The sequence below is a fragment of the Thamnophis sirtalis genome, unplaced genomic scaffold (genome assembly GCF_051295495.1).
Source record: "Thamnophis sirtalis isolate CommonGarterSnake01/CBP01778 unplaced genomic scaffold, rThaSir2_p1.2 scaffold_4, whole genome shotgun sequence".
Classification (NCBI taxonomy): Eukaryota; Metazoa; Chordata; class Lepidosauria; order Squamata; family Natricidae; genus Thamnophis; species Thamnophis sirtalis.
In genome coordinates this window covers 106,119,959-106,140,031 of record NW_028261384.1, presented here as the reverse complement: position 1 = coordinate 106,140,031, position 20,073 = coordinate 106,119,959, and the positions used below count along the sequence as shown (strand labels likewise).

Sequence of the window (20,073 nt, the reverse complement as noted above, 5' to 3'; positions counted from 1 at the left end):
TCCTGTATTCCAATGTATCCAAATCTATGGGTTTTGTTCCTTCACTTCCACCTGCCACATGTAGTCAGAACATTGACTTCTTTTGCTATAAATGCAGAATGTCTTGTATGCACATCATCTGCTGTTTTATGCATTTCCTTTCTAGACCTGCACCAGTTGAATAGGGTTATCTTTTATTTCTTGTCCAGTATTATAGTTTTCCATGCAGTAATAATAAGAATAGTTCTGATCCTGGACTTGTAATCTATGGTTAATGTTCTAATTCAAACTTTACTCAAAGCCATATTTGCACCACAGTCATTTCTTCTGTCAAACTGTGGTATCACTTGGATTTAGATTTACATGTTGGGTGCTAGTCTTTCAAACTTTCTCATGTGTAGTTTTAGTTTATAAATATGTATAACCTGCCCTTCCTTGAGAAATCAGGTCAGCTTCCAACAATTAAAATGTTTTGAAGATTTTTGAAAGAATAGCAATGAAGAAGCACTAATGGGAAACAATAAATAATATGTAGGGGGAAAAGAAACAATATGAATTTATTTATCATGAATAACTCCAGGGATAAATTAAAAACTCATTTAAATAGACATGAATGAAAGAGCTGCCTAGCTGCAAGCAAAGAGAAATAGTGAAAAACTTCATCAGGAAGTGTAATAAAACTGGAGCCACCATTGAAAAGATCCTTTTGTGTGTGTGTGTGTGTGTGTGTGTGTGTGTGCATGCGCGTGCGTGCCCACACACATATACTGTTGCAATTTTGATTCCTGCTTTCTGTAAAATTTTAATTCATAGTTATTTAATTTAGTTTTGCCTTGGCACATTTTATGATTTATGGTTATTCAGTAAAATAATTAACCGATGGCTTAGCACAATGGGCAAACCCAATCTGAACATACTGAAAACCCAGGAAAGGTACTGTCTCAGTGACTAACTACATTTTTAATGTATTTTGTTCTAAGACAGAAATCCTGACATTAAACAATAAACTGTGTTTCCTTTAATTATGAAAGCACAATTTATTTGTTATCCACCCACAAATGCAGCCTGCCTCTTAGCCATATAATGAAGTAAACAAACAAGCTCGGTTAGTTAATCTGGAAACAGCTTATAATTCTCAAAGAAAGCCTTGATCTTCTTAGGGTGCAATATGTTTTAACCCTGGGTTTAAATAGTAGGATAAACCATTAGTACTTGATTTGTTTCCCTGGTCAGGCAATGATTTATACAGATGGTGGCATATCAAACCAGGTGCTCTGGTTTAGAGTGACATGTAATTGCAATCACTTTTAAATGGAGGTTTCAGGAGACTGGAAAGGGGGGGAAATGCAGCTTCTCCCCCCCCCCCTCTCCCATCTTCTTAAAATTATCTCTCGATTGTAAAATATAGCCTAAATAAGCTCAGGTGCAGGTCTATCTACCAGTCTGAAAATAGCTCCATGCAGAAAAATTCTTCTGCCTTTTTTCCAATCACTTCTCAAATAATTTGATGAGAGGACATTTCTTTCTGAAGCTTATTTTGAAAAAAGAATATTGGAGTGAAATTGCTATGGGTAGTTTATTATGGTGTTATTTTAAAGGAATCCAGGTGTGGATATGCAAATATCTTTATTCCTTATATAACCATCATCCCAGTATCTGCAACTTCCTTGGCTTCTGATATAGTATTTCAATTAAATTTCAAGATGAAAAAAATCTCATACTAGATTTCCTTCCGCAGCCTTTTTCAGACTGGAAATATAAAAGCTAAGGAGTATTCAGAGTGGTAGAAAGATGTGTATAGAAAATAACAGCAACCACAGTGACAGCCTTCCGCCAGTTGTTTTTTTTTAAAGCACTACAAAGAGAATATCTCATCCTACAAATAAGAAAGTGAGAGAAAAGCTTGTTTCACACTGGAACAAAATGTCTGTAATATTACAAAGCAAATTTCAGCACAGCACTATCTCAAATTGAATACTTTGTGTCTACATATAGAATGTGAATTGGGTTGTGCAAAATGGGAAAATCTACTGTTTATTCTACCTTTCCTTCTAAAAGTACTTCTATGTAGGGTGGGGAACTGTTTGATAGCTAGAAGGGTACCCAAAACTGCAATGGATGGAGACCTGATCAAAAGTGCGACATAAATATAATCCCCAATAATGATCATTTGCAGTTACAGCAATGATGAAAAAGTAACGTTATGATCAATCTTCATATTTATGACCATCATAGATTGATAAAGCAAAGGAAAGCGGAAGGAAGATTATAAGAACAGTTGCAGTTTACAACCACACAGCTTAACACCTGAATTGCTGTGCCAATTGCAGCCACTAAATGAGCACTCCCTGTAGAAAAAAAAGTCATTACCTTGGAACCTAGAGTCTTCTTTAGGATGTGCTGGAACACAGATGGAAAAATTGTGGAGGGAAAAAGTAGAGCTGTCATTCTTTTCCTAGCATATGAAACTCTCCATTTAACATAAAGGGATGTGCATTCCAACTTCACGGTATTTACCGATACATATCCTACTGAAACCTACTCTCGCAATGTTATTATAAAATAAAAGGGAGCAATCAGTCCCAGTTTTCACCTCTCCATTCAGAATGGGACAATTCACCACCGACAATTCCATGCAGGATAACCCAACACAATAAATGTTATGCACCACTGTTTCTTTGAGATCATTTCCATTTTTGTCAATGGAAAAGATGTAAAAGAAACAGGGGTAGATAACATTTATCACATTGAGTTATCCCTTGTGGGGATTCGCGGCAAATTGGCATTGCAGGACAGCCAGGGTGGATTGACAGTGTTGAGATGACCATGGTGAATGGCCACAATGATTTGGCTATGGCAAGTTGTCCCAGTCCTATATTCTATATTTCAACTAAAGCACCTTTCTCTGATATTTTTTCATAAACAACAATGAGAAAGAACTGCTCACATGACAGTTATTTGTATTTTAGTTCCTAATCTCTGTGAAATAAAAGCTTCTTTCCAGGAAAAACCAATATGGATCCAATAATGCAATAAGAAGTCATAATGTTATATATTATATAATTTCATTAGATACCATAAAATAAAATAATCCCCATTCAGAATCTAGCACAACGGTTTTGTCAACAAGGACAAATTAAGCACTGTCAAAATAAATAAAGACATTTTTTTACAAACTGATTGGTGTAATGCATTCCCTGTTCATTGTACATAAATGCCTTTTAATTTTTCAATTAGTCATCAGTTTTCATGAATATTTTTGATTCCTTAAAATTGCTCCCCTGTCCATTGATTTCTATTACTTGCCTTCTTTCTCATTTGCCTTTATTGGTGCTCTTCTTTGCCTAAACATATAAAGTGATCTGTTTGCCTAATTTTACAAATGGATTTTGACTGGATATGGTTTTTTTAAATGATTAATAGCTACTATGAAACTGTCCCATCAGATGTAGCAAGATATCCATCCTATTCACTCCACGATCTCTGATGGGATAGGATGCCCAATATCTAAGTAAGCAACTCAGAGAAAAAAAGAATGAAACAATCGGGGAGGAGGAAGAAGATGGATAAATGTTCTCATATTATCCACATTTGCTTTCCAAAATAGATGTTGACTCTGTCAAAACATCAGTTTTGATCATAACAATCAAGGATGGGAATGAGAGCAGAAAGCCACTGGGAGGTGCCTGCTCTAATTTCTACTTTTAGAACTCCCTTCAAACTCTGAAAGTGGACCAAAAATGATTCATGAAAAATTTAGCCATCAATCAAATATGTAAAACAACCCAAAATTCAAATTAAAAATGCTCAGTCCTATCACTTTTACAGATGTTACCATAAACAAAAGTTACTTCTACCATGGGAAGGGTCACAAGTCAGGAGATATAATTGTAATATGATTGAATAGAAAGTCCACTTTTGCCATAAAATGACTAATAACTAATTGGGAGCCTAATTGGGAGCCTACACAGAGAGGAGGGGAGGGAGAGATTGATTATATTATCTCTTTTACTGCCTATCAACCTCTTCATTTTATAACAATTTGCTAACACAAAATAGACAGACATAGGATTTTTTAAAAATGTAATCAATATCATGGCAAGCTTTGATTTGTATTTTCACAAGTTTCTGTTTACATCTTGTCTTTTAATTATTTGTCTAATAATCTGAACTTCAGTTCTCATTTAGCTGATTGCTTTACGTGGTTGGAAATTTCTTTACCCTTTGTAGAGTTATAGATTGCATATAGGCACATTTTCAACAATTCTACTAGCGAAACTGATTGATATAAATGTGGTAGACGCTGTTGTTTTTACAAAAAGAAAATAGAACTGCAAAATATTAGCCCAACCTCCCATGTCAAGGCAAAAACTTCATGTATCCATTTAACCCCAGAATAAATCCCACAATTCACATCATGGAATGACGCAGGGGAAACATGAGTCAAATGTTGCAACATCTGAAATCTCAAGGTAGACAACTAAAGGATGAAAGGAAAAGAATTTTAAGAGCCAAACCAGTAGCAAAATTCTTAAGGAATTTTAAGAGACAGAAGTGACATATTGGAAAATTTTCTCTTAATCTCCTAATTCTATCTTTGGGTTTGAGCAAGGAAGCAAATAAAATATTTGCATAAACTTTGAGCCTAGAAAAACCTATAAAATTCTATAGCAGTGAGAGTTACTGAGAATTTGTGTGTTTTGAACAAATAGCAAGTTTCTCAAAATTGGCTGTTTTCCCTTGACCAGCTTTGGAACTTCGACGCTCTCTTCCATGTTACTTTGTCTAAAAATGAAGCTAACTTGCTACCCATTGAAGTTACTACTTACTATTGCATTGCTACTACTTGCTAGAGAGGAAGAGAAACAAATGTGGGTCAAATCTGCAGAAGGTTAGACTTCCAGTAGCTTTAGGGCACAACCTTCTGGATAAATTTTACATATCACCCCCATTTTTCTGAACTTCTCCCCACCCTCCCATTCTTTATATTCCTTGCCAAAATCCATTTATCAGAATAAACTATTCAGCCCACATCATATCAATGCGCTCCACTGAAGCCGTATGCAGAGGAGTACTGTAAAGAATTTTGGGTGGAGAGTCTGATGTTGTTTTCAAATCCCAGCCAAGATTTTGCTAACATGATTTTCCACTGCTTTTTTCCCAGGACAAAACACCTAATTTTTTATAACCTTCTCTTATAGAACATATCAGAGAACCTTCTGTATGTGTATGTAGGTGCATACATGGACTCATATAAGGTTGTTTTTTTTTTGCAGTATATATGTTCTCCTGGCAGTCACAAGGGGATTATAATTCAGATTTCTCAGAATATTTCCATCTCCTTCATGGCAATACACACTAACTCTTTTTTTAAAAAATTTCCACTTCCTGCAAAGAGCATTAGCAAAGGGAAAGGAACTTTTTATCATTGCATCTATCGATCCAATTTGTCTCCTCCCTTCTGCCAAGCCATCCGTTCTGCCCACTACTTAAGAGTTGTGGGCAGAACTGTATCAATGCCCACCTCCCTCCCTCCCTCTCTCTCTTGCCAAATTGCTGCCTGTAATTAATACTCTCAAATCCTTAACCTGGCAGTGCAACACATCAGCGGGTGTGGAAATTACTCACTGATAGAACTGACTTCTTTAATCAAAGAAAGGTCTCTAAGTTTATTGCTGATTGGAAAGCCTTTACAGACTTTTTGCATAAAAGAGAAAAAATGAACTTATGATTTATGGTTTTAGATGAATAGACAGGATAGATTATAGAAAGAAGAGTTATGTTGTAGACTAAGAAATAAGTCTATAATTATAACTGCTGTTAAGAAGATTGGAAGGTACTTTTTTGTATCATTTTTTCTATTTACTTTTTATGGTTTTCCTTTTCCCTCTTTTTCTTTCTTACACTTTTTCTATTTGATTGTTTTTGCTTTTTCTCACTTTATATTAGTTTCTATAGGAAAGTAAAGGAAACTTTTATCTTCCTTTGTAAATAAATATTTTTTTTGTAAAAAAAGAACTTGAGCTCAGCTAAGAATCACACATATACCGTATATTCAGGGTTTTCTTTTTCTTATTTATTCATAATCAATAATGTGTATTTAAAGAGACACACAAGGATTTGCCTAAGTACTGGAGCTCATCATCTAGAATCATGATAGCCATTTGCAAACTGGGCTGCCAAAAAGCTCCTGGCCTATGTGGGAGCAAAATAATTGCATCTCATTATTTGAAGTTGGAATCCTTTCTTTCTCTAGGCAAATTCATACCCAGATTCTGCGAGTAACAGACCTGGATTTGCTTACCAGCAACACAGGCATAAGAAAACAGTTGATAAAAAAATCATGCACTGTTTGCAGGCTTTTCAGAAACGCCTGCCTGTACATAGTAGGAAACAAATCAGACAATAATGGATAGAGATGTCCTACTAACCTACTGATGGACACCTACTTTTCCTGGCCAGCTGCAGGATCTATGTTCCAATGGAAGAATAGAAAGGAAAAAAATCTGGTTTTTTTTTCTAACTATTCTCAGGAATAAGAGGTAGCTTTTAAGTGTGAGAATGAAAGCAGCAAATCTTTGGGAAACAAACTAGCCACATTTCCATGCTTTAAAAAGAAAACCAGGTCCTTAGATAACAATATGGTGTTATAGCATAATGGTACAAATTGGGGACCACTTTATGGATCTGGGATGGGGAGCTGAAGTTAGGAAAATCTAAAACTCCTTTACACTCCTTTACACCGAAATAAACGTTTGTCTGAGGATGCTAAGGAATATAAATGAAATGTTTCATGTCTACATGTATTCCATTGGTCATGTATGACCAGCCCTGTAATAGCCCAATTCAAGGTCATCTCTAATGGGGTCACAGTTCTCTGGAACATGACAACCAAAGGTTATTAGATATTTTAACAAAATAGATCCCCAGGTTTCAGGTGCATCATGGCTTTGAAAAAACAAAGATTATGGAGAAACATTTGGTAAGAAATCATGCCTTGTTTTTGGGCTTCTCAGCAGCATCTGCCAAACAGGGTGGTAAAAACAAAAGAACAGGATATGCTGGATTTACCCTAGTCAATGACATTTTTTACACACTTCTACAGGGGCACATAGAAGCAGAAATAACATTCAAGTTGAAGGTTGTGCATAGAGTGGACAATTCTGATTTTTACCAAACGTATGAAAAAGAGCCAATTGCTTTGCTTGTAAAAAAAATAAAATATTCCAGAATTAATCCCAGATCTTAATTTAAAGACCTTGTCCATCAGAAAATTCGGCAGTTCAGCAGTTCAAATCCCTAGCACCGTGTAATGGAGTGAGCTTCCGTTACTTGTCCCAGCTTCTGCCAACCTACCAATTTGAAAGCATGCAAAAATGCAAGTAGAAAAATAGGGATCACCTTTGATGGGAAGGTAACAACGTTCCATGCGCCTTTGGCATTTAGTCATGCCAGACACATGACCACGGAGATGTCTTTGGACAGCGCTAGCTCTTTGGCTTTGAAATGGAGATGAGCAATGCCCTCTAGTGTCAGGAACAACTAGCACATATGTGCAAGGGGACCCTTTACCTTTATAGTAAGAAAGGGGAAAGCATCTGTGTTCCTGCAGAACAACTGTACTTAATAGACCTAGATTCATGGTTACATTCACACAACACATTTAACCTGTTACTGAGTTAGCCTATTTTCTGGCTTCAGACACTACACTGAATCATAAATTAATCACAGAGATCGGGTTTGCACAACACCCTAAGCACATCTCTCATAATTAAACAAGATTAACAATAATTTAGTATATTTTGCAAATGCATTTCTTAGATTCTCATCTGATCTGGCTAAAAATGCTTGGTGAGCACAACCATTGTAGAATATTATGGTTGTTTTGTGGTCTGCATATCAACAGTACTAGTCTATCATGCAGACTATTGTACCACTCCTGAGACTGCTGACTGATGAATTTTAATTGTCTTACACTATAGAGCCTTTTCCATAAAGTAACAAATGCAAAGAGAACTTTTTGCCTTAGGCCAGTTAACTGGCACTATCAAATTTATATGAACAAATTTGAAATAATGCTATGCTAGTCTGAGCTGAAAACGTCTCCATTCATTTTTTAGTTCCTGCTAATTCAGCATCTCTCTACTCCTATAATCTCCCCACAATATCTATAGAGAATAAATAAGACCTCACTATTAAATGTTATAGGATGGGAAATTTTTATTTAGAATTCCACTTCCATTTTTCTTTCTTTCTCTCTCGCTCATACACCCACAGATACTATAGACCAACTAATCAATACAGATGGTCCTGATTTTACAACTGGTCACTTAGCAATTGTCAAAAATGCAACAGATATCCCTAGGTACTTACAACCCAGTTGCAAAGTGTTTATGACTTCCCCCTTGGTCACATGACTGCATTTCAGGCACTCAGTAACCGGCTTACATTTACAGCCGTTTGCAGTTTTTTTTTTTATTATGTATTAGCAATAGCACTTACCGTGTTTTCCTGAAAATACGACCTATCCTGAAAATAAGCCCCAGTCTGTTTTTATGCATGTGCCTAATACAAGCCCTCCCCAAAAAATAAACTCTAGTGGACAGGGTGGGCATTGCCAAAATAAGAGCAGCGAGCACCTGCAGACCAACAGTTTCTAGCAGCAGCCGGCACAGCACAGGTGAGTTGAATACTTGTGCAAGCAGCAGACAGAGGCAGAGGCGCTGAGGGGAGGCAGGCAATCTAAATGCAGCGCATGGGCAGTGGGAAAGCCACCACAAGCGGTGATGGGCTGGAGCAGCAGGTGGTTGCGGGAGGCTGGTCTTTGCGCAACAACACTAGCAGCAGACGGAGGCAGAGGTGCTGGGGGAGGCAGGTGATCCGGACACATATTGCTCCCAACAATCTGGTTCCTCATTTTACCCCCCTCGGAAGGATGAAAGGCTGAATAAACCTCGAGCTGGTGAGAATTAAACTGCCAAACTGCTGGCAGCTGGCAATCAGCAGTGGTAGCCTGCAGTACTGCATTCTAACCACTGCGCCACCACGGCTCTTAATAACAACGTTTTACAATGTTTTTACCAAAAACTGATATTTACTTCTGGTTTTCAGCAAATCCAGCCCATAAAGTATAATTAATTCACTTTTAATCACTATTGTGTTCACTTAACGATCATCACAAAAAAGTCATAAAATCAGTTATGTGGTTGATCCATTTTATGGCTATCATGACTTACCATCATAATCGGCAGGATCCATTATGGTCGGAAGTTGAGGACTACCTGCATTCTGTAGTCCATGGGTGTGACCCATTCTTAGTGCTTTGTTTGGAGTTTGCTTGATTTTTGTTACCTCAATTTTCCCTACCTCCTCCCCCCCAATATTTACTCAAGTTTTTTCCACACCTTGTCCATAAGAAACAGAACTCAACTCTAAACTGGGAAAATGAGAACATTATTGTCCTAACTGAAAGGTTCTGAATATTACAGAGTAACAAGAGAAAGCACTTAGGACAAGCACTATGCAATTGCCTTGTTAATAAAAGTATTCATTCCTTGTTAATAAAAAATGGGGGAGCAAAAACTATTTCCAAGGCTTTTCATGATCTCCCTCTGCCAAAAATTGCAGCAACAATTACTCAGGTGTAAATTCAGTTGAAAATATTTAAAGGACACTGGGGCTGCAGAAATCCAGATAGCCGCAAGGAGCTAAAATTTTCTGAATCACATTATTGCCATCTGCTGGTCTTCTGGATTACTGTGGCCCACAACTGGTAATTTATTTTGTATTGAGTATCCATGAACATGGTCAACCATATGCAAAAATGTGTGTAGCTGCACCTTAAAAGTAGCTATTCAAGAATCACTACTACTTTAGGGCCTGTGCAGGTGATCAGAAAAGACAATTTCTTTCTAGGAACATAGTGGAAAATGTAAGGATAATGAAATAGTGACGATGGTAATGATTTGATTCTTTCTCCCAAAGTCAAATTTTGCTGAAATGTAATGGATACTAATATGATTCTGCAGCCATTCTGGAGGACAACACATTTCTGGCCACTTGGGAGATCCCTCGCCAAAATTACTTGGTAGTCCACCAATCATCTTCAGTTTAATGCATTCTGAGGAATCCTGGAAATTCAATATATTTCTGTAAGGAATAAATGTATTCCAATGACCCTGATGCTATCTTCTTTTCTTTCTTTTTTCTTTTTAGATTGCCTCTTTCAAGTACATATAGGCACATACATAAATCAATGCCTCCCAAATGGTACAAAATTAGCCCCTTAGGAAAGTCAAGAGAACTAACTGATTCCCAAATAACATACCCAATTTATATTGTGCATGAACTGTGATCAAAAGAGAAAATTGGTCTACAGCTTTGCTTTTTCATAGGAAAGAAGAAGTCACCTCAGTTTTCTTATAAATTGCCACTTATAATTCCTTACCTGACAGTCTTGGCATTTTGTGTAATGTCAGCTATAAGTCAGTAATACTGAGAAAAAATGTTTCAAATATTTAGATGAAGCCAAGGAAAATAAGAGTAAATAAAATTGAGATCCAAGAAAAAAATTGTATTATTTTAATTGATTTCAAAGTGATTTCAGTGGATATAATACTTTCATTTCATTTTAATTTATTTGTATGCCCCCCTTTTCCCTGCAAGGGACTCAGGGCGGCTCACAACTCACTACTTGCAATGACCTATCCAGGAAACAACAGTCCACCAATGAAATGTTATCTTTTTTGGTGTCTGACTTATTTAAGGAAGACAGCTAAACAAACAAATGAGAGTTTTCAGACCTGACTATCTACTACTAGCTCGTGTCAGGCAAAAATAAAATTTGCATTTTTCTTGATCAAGTTCTCTTTCTATTTAATAAAAGAGAACTTCTACAGGTAGTCCTCAATGTAAAACCATAATTTGGATCAGAATTTCCATTGTTAAGGAAGGCAGTTGTTCAATGAATCGCACCCAATTTTATGAGCTTTTTTGATAAGTAAATTTACTACAGTTGGTAAGTGGAATCCAGCTTCCCCTATTGATTTTGCATGTCAGAAGCCGCCAAGGAAGGTGACAAAATGATGATCACACCACCTGTGGGTGCTCTCCTAAATATAAGCCAGTTGCTGAGCACTCAAATTTTGTTCTCATGACCATGGGGATGCTAAAGCGTTGTAAGTGTGAAAACAGGTCATAAGTCACTTTTTGCAGAGTCATTATAACTTTGAATGACTGCTAAACAAATAGTTGCAAATTGAGGATTACCTACATCAATACTTACAAAAAATTAAAATTAGAAAAAATTATCATTGATAAATTTTGGTGATTACTGGATAGCCGATAAATGTCTGAATATCCTTTGTTAGTATGTAATCCTACACCCAGAAGTCTGCATACTCCTTGGCTTTCAGTACTTGCTGCCAGTTGCTCCAGTTGCTGCCAAGGAAGACTTGAGGCCATAAGGATCCTTCTTAATCAACTCACCTGATAAAGGCCTTCTTAATACATATCTCCTAACACGTTAGGTGTAAAAGCTTAGCTGAACATTTAAAATGATTGCTGCTAGATGACTGCATTGTCCTATACTGGCAATATTCTAATTGGGCATAGAATTATAAATGTGTGCTGTGTTCAAAATGTAGTTATTGTACTCGCATAACTTGAATGCCCAACCAAGACTCATATTGTGGCTAAACATGAGAATATGGTTTCCAGAACAAACTGAGCCACAAACTATTTAAACCCCATGTGAGTTTACTTTATAGTGTGAACCTGTCCCCGTAGGTGGTGATTTAATCCACTGAGCGCAATCCACTATTCCATGTAGAAAGGCAGATAACCGCTTTCATCCCCTACAAGATGATTCAAATGCCATAACCGTCCTTTATAACATATTTATTGTAGTTTCCTTCCCTGCACTTAATACTGTATGAGACAGTTTCTTCCATAGCCTTCCAGATCAGAGACATACAATGAAAAAGATAGAGATTATTTATGGAGGAGGTGGAGAATCAAAATTATCTCCTCCCTTTTTCCTAAAGTCCAGCCACCTCCCACTGGTGCCTTGCAGATGCATTGAGTTACATTTCCCATCATATGCAGGGGATAATGGGATTGAACCTCAACACTGTGGGTGACTTATGTTATAAAAGTCATTTTTTAACCCTGCTGTAGTGACTACGCTATACTGTCTTGAATCTTATGGACAAAATGTTGGGGAGAGAAAGGGAGAAGCAGCAACCAAGGAAACATCTACTTTGGGTTCTCACTCTTTTCTTTTCATCCCTTTTCTTCTACCTCCCATTGCCATGGCAACTGTTTCTAGCACATGCTCTTGGCCACTTTTTCTAGTAGCTGTAGCTATGTAGTTTTATATTTTATACATATCATATGCAGAGGTCAAGCAAACATGCTTTTAAAAATGCCCCAAATTTATGTATACAGGCCAAAGCCTTCACAGTTAACAATTTGACTGTTTGCAATGCTAATTAATCCCGAAAGCATCACCAGGCCTCCATCTGGGCCTGCCCTGACATTAAGCAGCAAAACAGGCTTCCACCTCAGCCCCCTCCATTCCCCCTTGAGCCACAGCAGCACTCACGGTTGTAAATGTGTGCCACAGAGAGACATGCACACACCCACAGCATGCTCCACACCAAATGGCTGCACAATATTCTATTTTCATAAATTATCATAATCTATATATGCTGGAATACATCCCTCTTTCCTTCACAGGATTGTTGAGCCCCTGGGATGGAAAAAAAAGCTTGGCTTTGGATAATCCTGCAGAACTCCCCCTCCCCCCCAAAAGAAACAATAAACCTGCAAGAAAGACAAAAGTGACTATCAGTTGAACAAGAATAACCCAGTCCAGACCTCTTTCCAAAAGGCACTGGACTACAACCCCCTTTATCTTTGGCCAGTTTGTCTATGGATGCTGGGAGTGTTCAATTCACTGGCTAGTTTCTAATAACATGCTAAATCTGAGCTAATAAGACAAAATGGCTGGGTACATATTACGTGCTGCACCCAAACAAACACATCACACCATGGCTTATTGGAAGGGGTTCATGCATATATCATGCCCAGACAATCATTAGGTTTCCACAATACAATACAGTGAAGCCAGCTAGCCAACTCAATTGTAGCTTACCCTACAATTGTGGGGAATGCAGAAGATGCCTATATTGGAGAATAGTCTAAATTTATCAGTAGTCTGTTCCTAAATAATCACTTTCTTCTTTTACTAGCAGTCCAATTTTATTATCTCCTTTTCCATCACTCTATGTAAAAAGCTTCACCCTGTCCTACTGCAAAACAATTGCCTTTGAGTAGTGTGTAGCCCTTAATTCTTGAATATCATCCCCATCTTTTACTTTCACATAACTTTATAGGATTCTGATTCAAAGATGTCCTATCTTGCCTTTCCATTCATATTAGTTTCTTGTAGGGGATTCTTGCTCTTCCTCTGAAGTGGTATCCCACAGAAGTGTCCCAAGCATTCCGATTTCCTAGCTAATCAGTGACCAAGCCCAGACCTGCTTAGTTTCAGCCAGGGATCAGCACTGCAAGCTTTTGGTCTGTGTTTAAGGAACACCTCCACCTGGTTGTTCTCAAGAGGCTCTTCTTTTGTGTTTGGGGCTCTGCTGCTTATCATGGCAGCCACGCAAGACAGATGCAAGAGGAGCAATCACTCATCATTCATATGGACAAGTTTATATTATTAACATGGACAAATAAACTAAAAGGAAAAGAACCCTGCAGATCAGCCTTCCTTGTTTTTAAGAAGAGATTGGACAACCATTACCTGAAAGGTATAGGCTTTCCTACTGGGCAGGAGGTTGGACTAGGTCCTGTCCAACTCTGTTATCCTGGCTATTCTTCCAGAGTGTGACTCCTAGAATTCTCAACAACCATCATATTAGATTGAGATTGTGGGAGGTTCTCATATCTAGAGGGCAGTTGGCTTGGGAAAACCTACTTCAGATGAATATTTTGCTATAGGGCCCCTCCCAGAGAGTTCAGAAAGATCCTTCTGTGAATCCCATAAATCCTTGGACCCATATTTATTTCAAGTCCCACCATTAATGTAAGCTCTTCCCAACCCAAACATACCTTTCAATTTTTGCAAACTAAGGAAGACACATATGCACAAAAGCTGCATTCACACATTACATAGTTGAATAATATCAGATTCATTTAGTGTTGTGATTTTGTGGCTTAGATTGTTGTTTGAATCTAACACATTTGATTATTGTACTTTACAGTTCAATATGTTGTGCAAATTTGGAAAATGGCTTAATTTAGTGGATAAATATTAAAAGTTTCTGACACAAATTTGCCAGTGCAATGTAGCCATTCCCTTCCAATCAATTATAGCAACATCCCACCAAAAAATTTTCCACAAAGTATGCCAATGTTTCTCAACCTTGTCAACTTGAAGATGCTGGCTGGGGAATTCTGGGATTTGAAATCTATACATCTTCAAGTTATCAAACTTGAGAAACACTACAGTAGACTAAAGTTAACTTTTAAATTATCCCAACTCCCTTTCGGATTTTTTTTTTATTGTAAAACATTAGCATGGCTACCACTGCACTTCACCTAACCTCTCAAATGGTATCAAATGATATTCTGAAAAGGTGCCAGGATTGCAAATCACAGTTTTCACAGCCATGCTAGTACGTTTTTGTGTAGTCAGATTAGCCTTTAGCTTTGCTGACTTTCATTTCTGGGAGTTGCAACCCCAACTTATCCAGAGAATACCAGACCGGAGAAGGCTGCTGATACACAAAGAAAACTTCATTGTATGTAAATGTGCAATCATTTCAAATTGCAGGTGTAGGCTTGCATAATTAAATGCATCTCCATTTAAGACCCTGCATCCAGAAAAGAACATATTAGGGTGAAAAGTTGTGGTTAACTTTCTCTGTTACACAGAAGTTGAATTTACACAATACATTTGATCCAATCAAGTAAAAACCTAGATGTTATCTTTGATTCATGTTAACCTCAGTCAGTTACCTAATTAGTTTGTGGATTAGCAAGGGAAAACCCAGCTTCACTGATGGAATGTATGTTACACTATATTGTGGGAAGCCAGAAATGGGTTAATTCAGCAATCAGGTTAAGCATGTGCAGGTTAATGCAGCCTGCTTGCTTGCATGGAAGAACATTCAGTCATGTGTTTTCCCATCTGCAGTATTAAGTGATAGGATCCAGGCACAGCTTTAGCCCTTCATCAGCTGTGAATTAGGCCCTATGAAATTTCATGTTAATTACCCATAATACACAATGACTAGAAAAATTAAAATAATTACAAGGGAAGGGTGAAATGAAGAAAGCATGGGAGAAAAACCCACAGACAAGGAGTTAGACAGACAAACAGCCAGTATGTAACAGTGAAAGGAGTTTGGGCATTGCTTTTTTATAATTCTGGCAAATTAATTCTAGGCAGCTAGAAAAATTTGAAAATTTGGAATTTTTAATGGATAGCGCAGGAAAAATGGAGGGGTGGCTAGTTTAAAAATAGCTGCTCTTATGACCTCTATTTTTCAAAATATTGGGATATGGTAAAATGCCAATCAAGTGCAAACAGGGGGAGTCCGGAAGCCTTGAATTAGCCAAATCCAAAGAGTGGAAGTGAGCTATTAAAGGCATTGAATTAAGTTAGATCTGGAGAAGGGTAAAAATTGGCAATATCAATCCTTACATGAGGGGGGGGGGAAATGGAGGTTCTGGGTAAATGGAAAAAGGAAACTCCAAAATTCATCGAGGATTAGGAGACTTTAGCTCATGGAAGATGAATCGGATGGACATTTCTAATAGCTTCCTATCTACTTTCCCAACTTAGCACCCTCATCATCTTATAACCGTACTAATTGGGAGGGATCAGAATTATGTACCTGGGGGATATCAATCAAGTTCCACAATAGGGATAGGGAGGGTGAGATAGATAGTTCCCTGAACTTACTTTTTGATATATTTCTTCATGGGACCTAACAACCTCAGGATGATTTCATTGAAAACATCCATGGCTTCCAGAATGTTATTGGGATCCAACCAGAAGAGGGTTCTGGCTCCTGGAGTGAGATTTAGACCCATTGGCAGACAGGCAATAAGGGAAGGCTTGTAGTAAGACAGGAAGCAGCCAGCCCAGAGATGCTTGTTGGAACCAGGCCTAGATAGGGATATATGGGGCTCCTCAAGAGGAATTCTCCTCCCATTGAGGGGGTGTGGTATCAGACCTGAGTATTAAGCACAGCTTGATGGGAAAGCAACGTGTGTTGCTATGGGAGCAAGCAATGAAGGGGAGGGGGCTGAGCCAGTGGAGAGCTCTGTAGAGGACATAGTGGCCGAATGCTTGCTAGGAAGATTTTTGGGGTGGGGGAAATTAAGTGGAAAATAGTGGATTGGGGATATTTGCCTGCAGCATCAGGAAGGACAGAAGGGGGTTGGGTTGCCAAGTATGGGGGGAGGAGGAGAAGGAGGAGGTAGAAGAGCAGCATCTTTCAGCCACTGAGCAGGGTATAGATGGTGCAGTTTCCATAGCAACTTCCATCCATCATCCTACTTCTCCATTCCTATTAATTCCAGCCTGCCCTATTCCCCCCTCCAAAAAAAAATCACTGTCCCAATCTAACCTTTTCAACTCCCTGCTTCACCCATATTCTTTCATCCTGGCATTCATCCTGCTGTATGTACCTCTCTCGTCCCTTGGCTGGGCTGGATCATGACCCTTTCCACCCTCCCCCCAAAAAATAAATAAATAATCCACCCCAACCATCTAACCTCACCCCTTCGTCCCCACACTCACCAAAGTGGGGGGCGTCGCGGAGACAGCATCCCCTGCTCCCCCTCTTTTCCTGATAAGGTTGGCGAAGACGGCTGTACCCTCCTCCGCGTGCCCAGTTGGGGGGCAGAGAGGGGCGAGGCTGCGGGCTCTCCCGGTCCCCTTAATGCTTGGGCTCCATAGAGATCCCGGAGCAGACCCAACTGGAGCCTCGCCAAAGCCTTCGGGAGTGGGCGATGGAGAAGGGGGGAAAGCAAGCGAAGTGGAGACCTGGAAGAACCCACTGGTCCTGGCGGCTCCGACCCGACCCGGCTGCCAAGGAAGAAGCCGACACAAGCAGGCAACCAACCAACGACGTCGGGAGCGCTGCAGCAAAAGCGCTCCTGCGAGCAGCAGAGACGGGAGTGGAATACTAATAGTGGAGGGGGGCGGGGGGAGGAAGCGGGGAGGGGGAGGAGAGGGGAGGAGGGCAAAGCGGGCGGGGCGAGAGCGGCTGAGCCAAGAAGGAGAGCGAGGCATCCAGAGCGAGATAGCGCTCCCCGAAGGGGAAATGGACGCAAAGGCGCAGCCGGGGAGAGGAGATGGCATTTGGGGAGGATTTCTGGGTGGGCCGGAAGGGGGGAAAGTCTGGTAAGTGCTCGTGAGAAGCTAGAAGCCGGTTTCCTCCTTCCTGATTGGCTTTACTCCCCCCCCCCCAAAAAGAGCTTGTTGGCCTCTTCATTGGAGAAAATGGTGCAAATCTAAGGGCTCCCTCCAGCCGAGATTATGACGGCCAGGTCTGTTCATGTCAGCACCCTCTGCAAATGCAGATTGAAAAAGTGAACTGAATGGATGGCACCTTTTGGGCTAGGTTGGCCTCCCCCCCCCCCAAAAAAAAAGGCTGCCTTGTCAAGAGCCCTTTGCTCTCATCTCAGTGGCTAAGACACTGAGCTTGTCGATCAAAAAGTTCGGCAGTTCACATCCTTAGTGAGCAGGGGGGGTTGGACTAGATGACCTCCAAGGTCCCTTCCAACTCTGTTACTGTTTACTGATCTCTTTCACTTTTCCAGGGATTAACTGGATAATAACCTGTAACTAAATAAGGAAAATGTAAGTAAAGTCAGAACCCAGGGAAAAGACTCTCAGGCTTTGCAGGATCTAGCCATTGCTTGACTTAGAAGCTTCAGTGAAAATGAGAACTGAAGTGAGAACTGAAGAAGCGTCTTAGATGAGAAGCAAAACATTTTCAAGTGGGGGGGGGAATTAAAAAGAGAGAAAAAGCCAAGAAAGTCCAGTTGCCTTTTGAAAAGCACCTTTGAGACAACTTTGACAATTGAGAATCTCCATCTTCAATGAAAATATATGATAGCTAGAAAGAAATATGCAATAGTGGCAAATATCTATACCTCGGGTGTAGGATGAGGGTAGGGATTCCTTCTCCAAGCTTGTGTGTTGGTTTCCAAATATCTTACCCAGCCTGGTAACAAAATGTTTGGAAACCAATTAACAAGCTTGGAGAATGAACTCCACCTTCATCTGGAAAGAAATGCTACTTTATATAGCTTTCATCGTAGAGTAGATTTGCCATCACTATCCTCACAACCAACTCCGCCAACCACTGTTATTCCCTATGCCGAATAAAAGTTTTTCTCATGAGTTGGAGATACTGTCAGAAACTTGAAGATCCAAGCAATAATGGCTTTACATTTTATATTACATGCTTTACAAATCAACTAAATCAAATCAGAGAATACCACCATCACAAAAAGAACTTCCTGGAGAATTCCACCACCCCTTGCAATTAGCTTATATTGTTATGAAGCTCCTTTCTTCTATAATCAGAATGATTAAGGTTTCCCATTAAATCTATTCCAAAGAGTTTTCCTTGGAAACAAGTGCTGAAAGAGAGGGGAGCTGCAGTGGGAAGAGCACGGCTTGTTTGTAAGAAAAACAGGAAGATGACAGAGAAAAGAGTATGAAGATATCATAAAGCGGCTGAAGCTACTACCTCCAATGTAGCAGCAGCCAATGCCAGTGCTTCCTTTGTTGCTGAAAGGTTTTGGAAAAACAATGAGAGAAAAAAACTGAAATAAATTGTTCTGACAAAGTTGGCTCAAGGCTGAATCACAATATATCTGTCAAGACAGCAGTCTTGTACTGTACCAACTTATTTGTGAGTGAATCAGTGGGAATTCAATGGCCATGTTCACGCTACACACTTGACCATTCACTTGCTCCCTGGCTAAATTTGTACCATTGTGTGTAGCAGGATAAGATCACTGTTGTGAAGACACCATGCCCTGACAGCTCTCAACCCCAAAAAGCTAACATTAGCATCACTGTAGAGGGAATTGGAGGTGGGGGTGGGATTGCTTCCTGCTGCTTTTTGTCCCTCGTCCAACCTTCATTGTGGCCAGGAGATGGGGGAGGAAATGGAAGTAAAAATGAAACATATACTGATGCCTAGAGATTCTGTTTGGGAATCCTGGGAGAGGAAGCCCATATATCTTAAAAGTTGCCATGTTTGAAAAACACTGTTATAAAATATATCTTTGGGGCTCTTGTCATTTGTTTTATTCAGTGATTTCATTAAAGCGCATATGCTGAAGAGACCACCAGGTCATGACCCCTTGTCAAAATGATGTGGTCAATCCTAACCTTTTCAGAATGTTTGTATGTTTAATGATTAACAGTCCCTATCCCACAAAAGGGTGGTCTTTGGTAATCATAACCCCAATCTGAATAATATCAAACATCGGACTGCCTTTTTTAATTTTGAAAACCTATTTGATTTCCCCTCTCCCAGGGGTTTTTATATCTACTCCTTAAATTAGTATAGTAAGCAGCTCCTATTTTTGTATGTTTTTGAAATAGAGTGATCCCTTGTGTGTGGGGGGGGGGAGAGATTCGCTTTCCAGTATAGAAGAATTTAAATCAATTTAATATTAATAAGAGTTTTAAACAAAGAGATGCTGAGTACATATCTAGAGATATTCATCCCTATTACTCTGAGCACGTGCAGAGTGTATTCTGCAAGATAAATGCTTGTCACAGTCCCCAGTTGCTTGTCCAAGTACATCTGTTGCAGAAGCAGGAGTCCTTTTTTTCCCCCAGAAAGCACAGAGGGCAATGTATTTGAGGCTAAATGGTGCCTGAAACCATCTTAAGAAATGAAAAGGGGGAAAGCAGCCTGCCATTGCCAAACTGCAACTGTTGATTCAATAACCCTGAAAGTAGTAACAATTAAGACAAAATAATAATATGTGTTCGATTGTAAAGACAATATCCCAATTTTATTCTACTCCTCCACTTTTTTTTTT

General features: G+C 39.2%; 1 protein-coding gene across 1 annotated transcript in view; it reads right to left on the bottom strand.

Annotated features, from left to right (window-relative positions):
* LRRC4B (leucine rich repeat containing 4B) overlaps positions 1-17,148 on the bottom strand; it is a 147,499-nt gene extending 130,351 nt beyond the window's left edge. The window contains exon 1 of the mRNA XM_014058310.2: positions 16,799-17,148. The gene's annotated coding sequence lies outside the window, so the exon portion shown is untranslated. The remainder of the gene's footprint in view (positions 1-16,798) is intronic.
* Between the last annotated feature and the right edge of the window lie 2,925 nt (positions 17,149-20,073).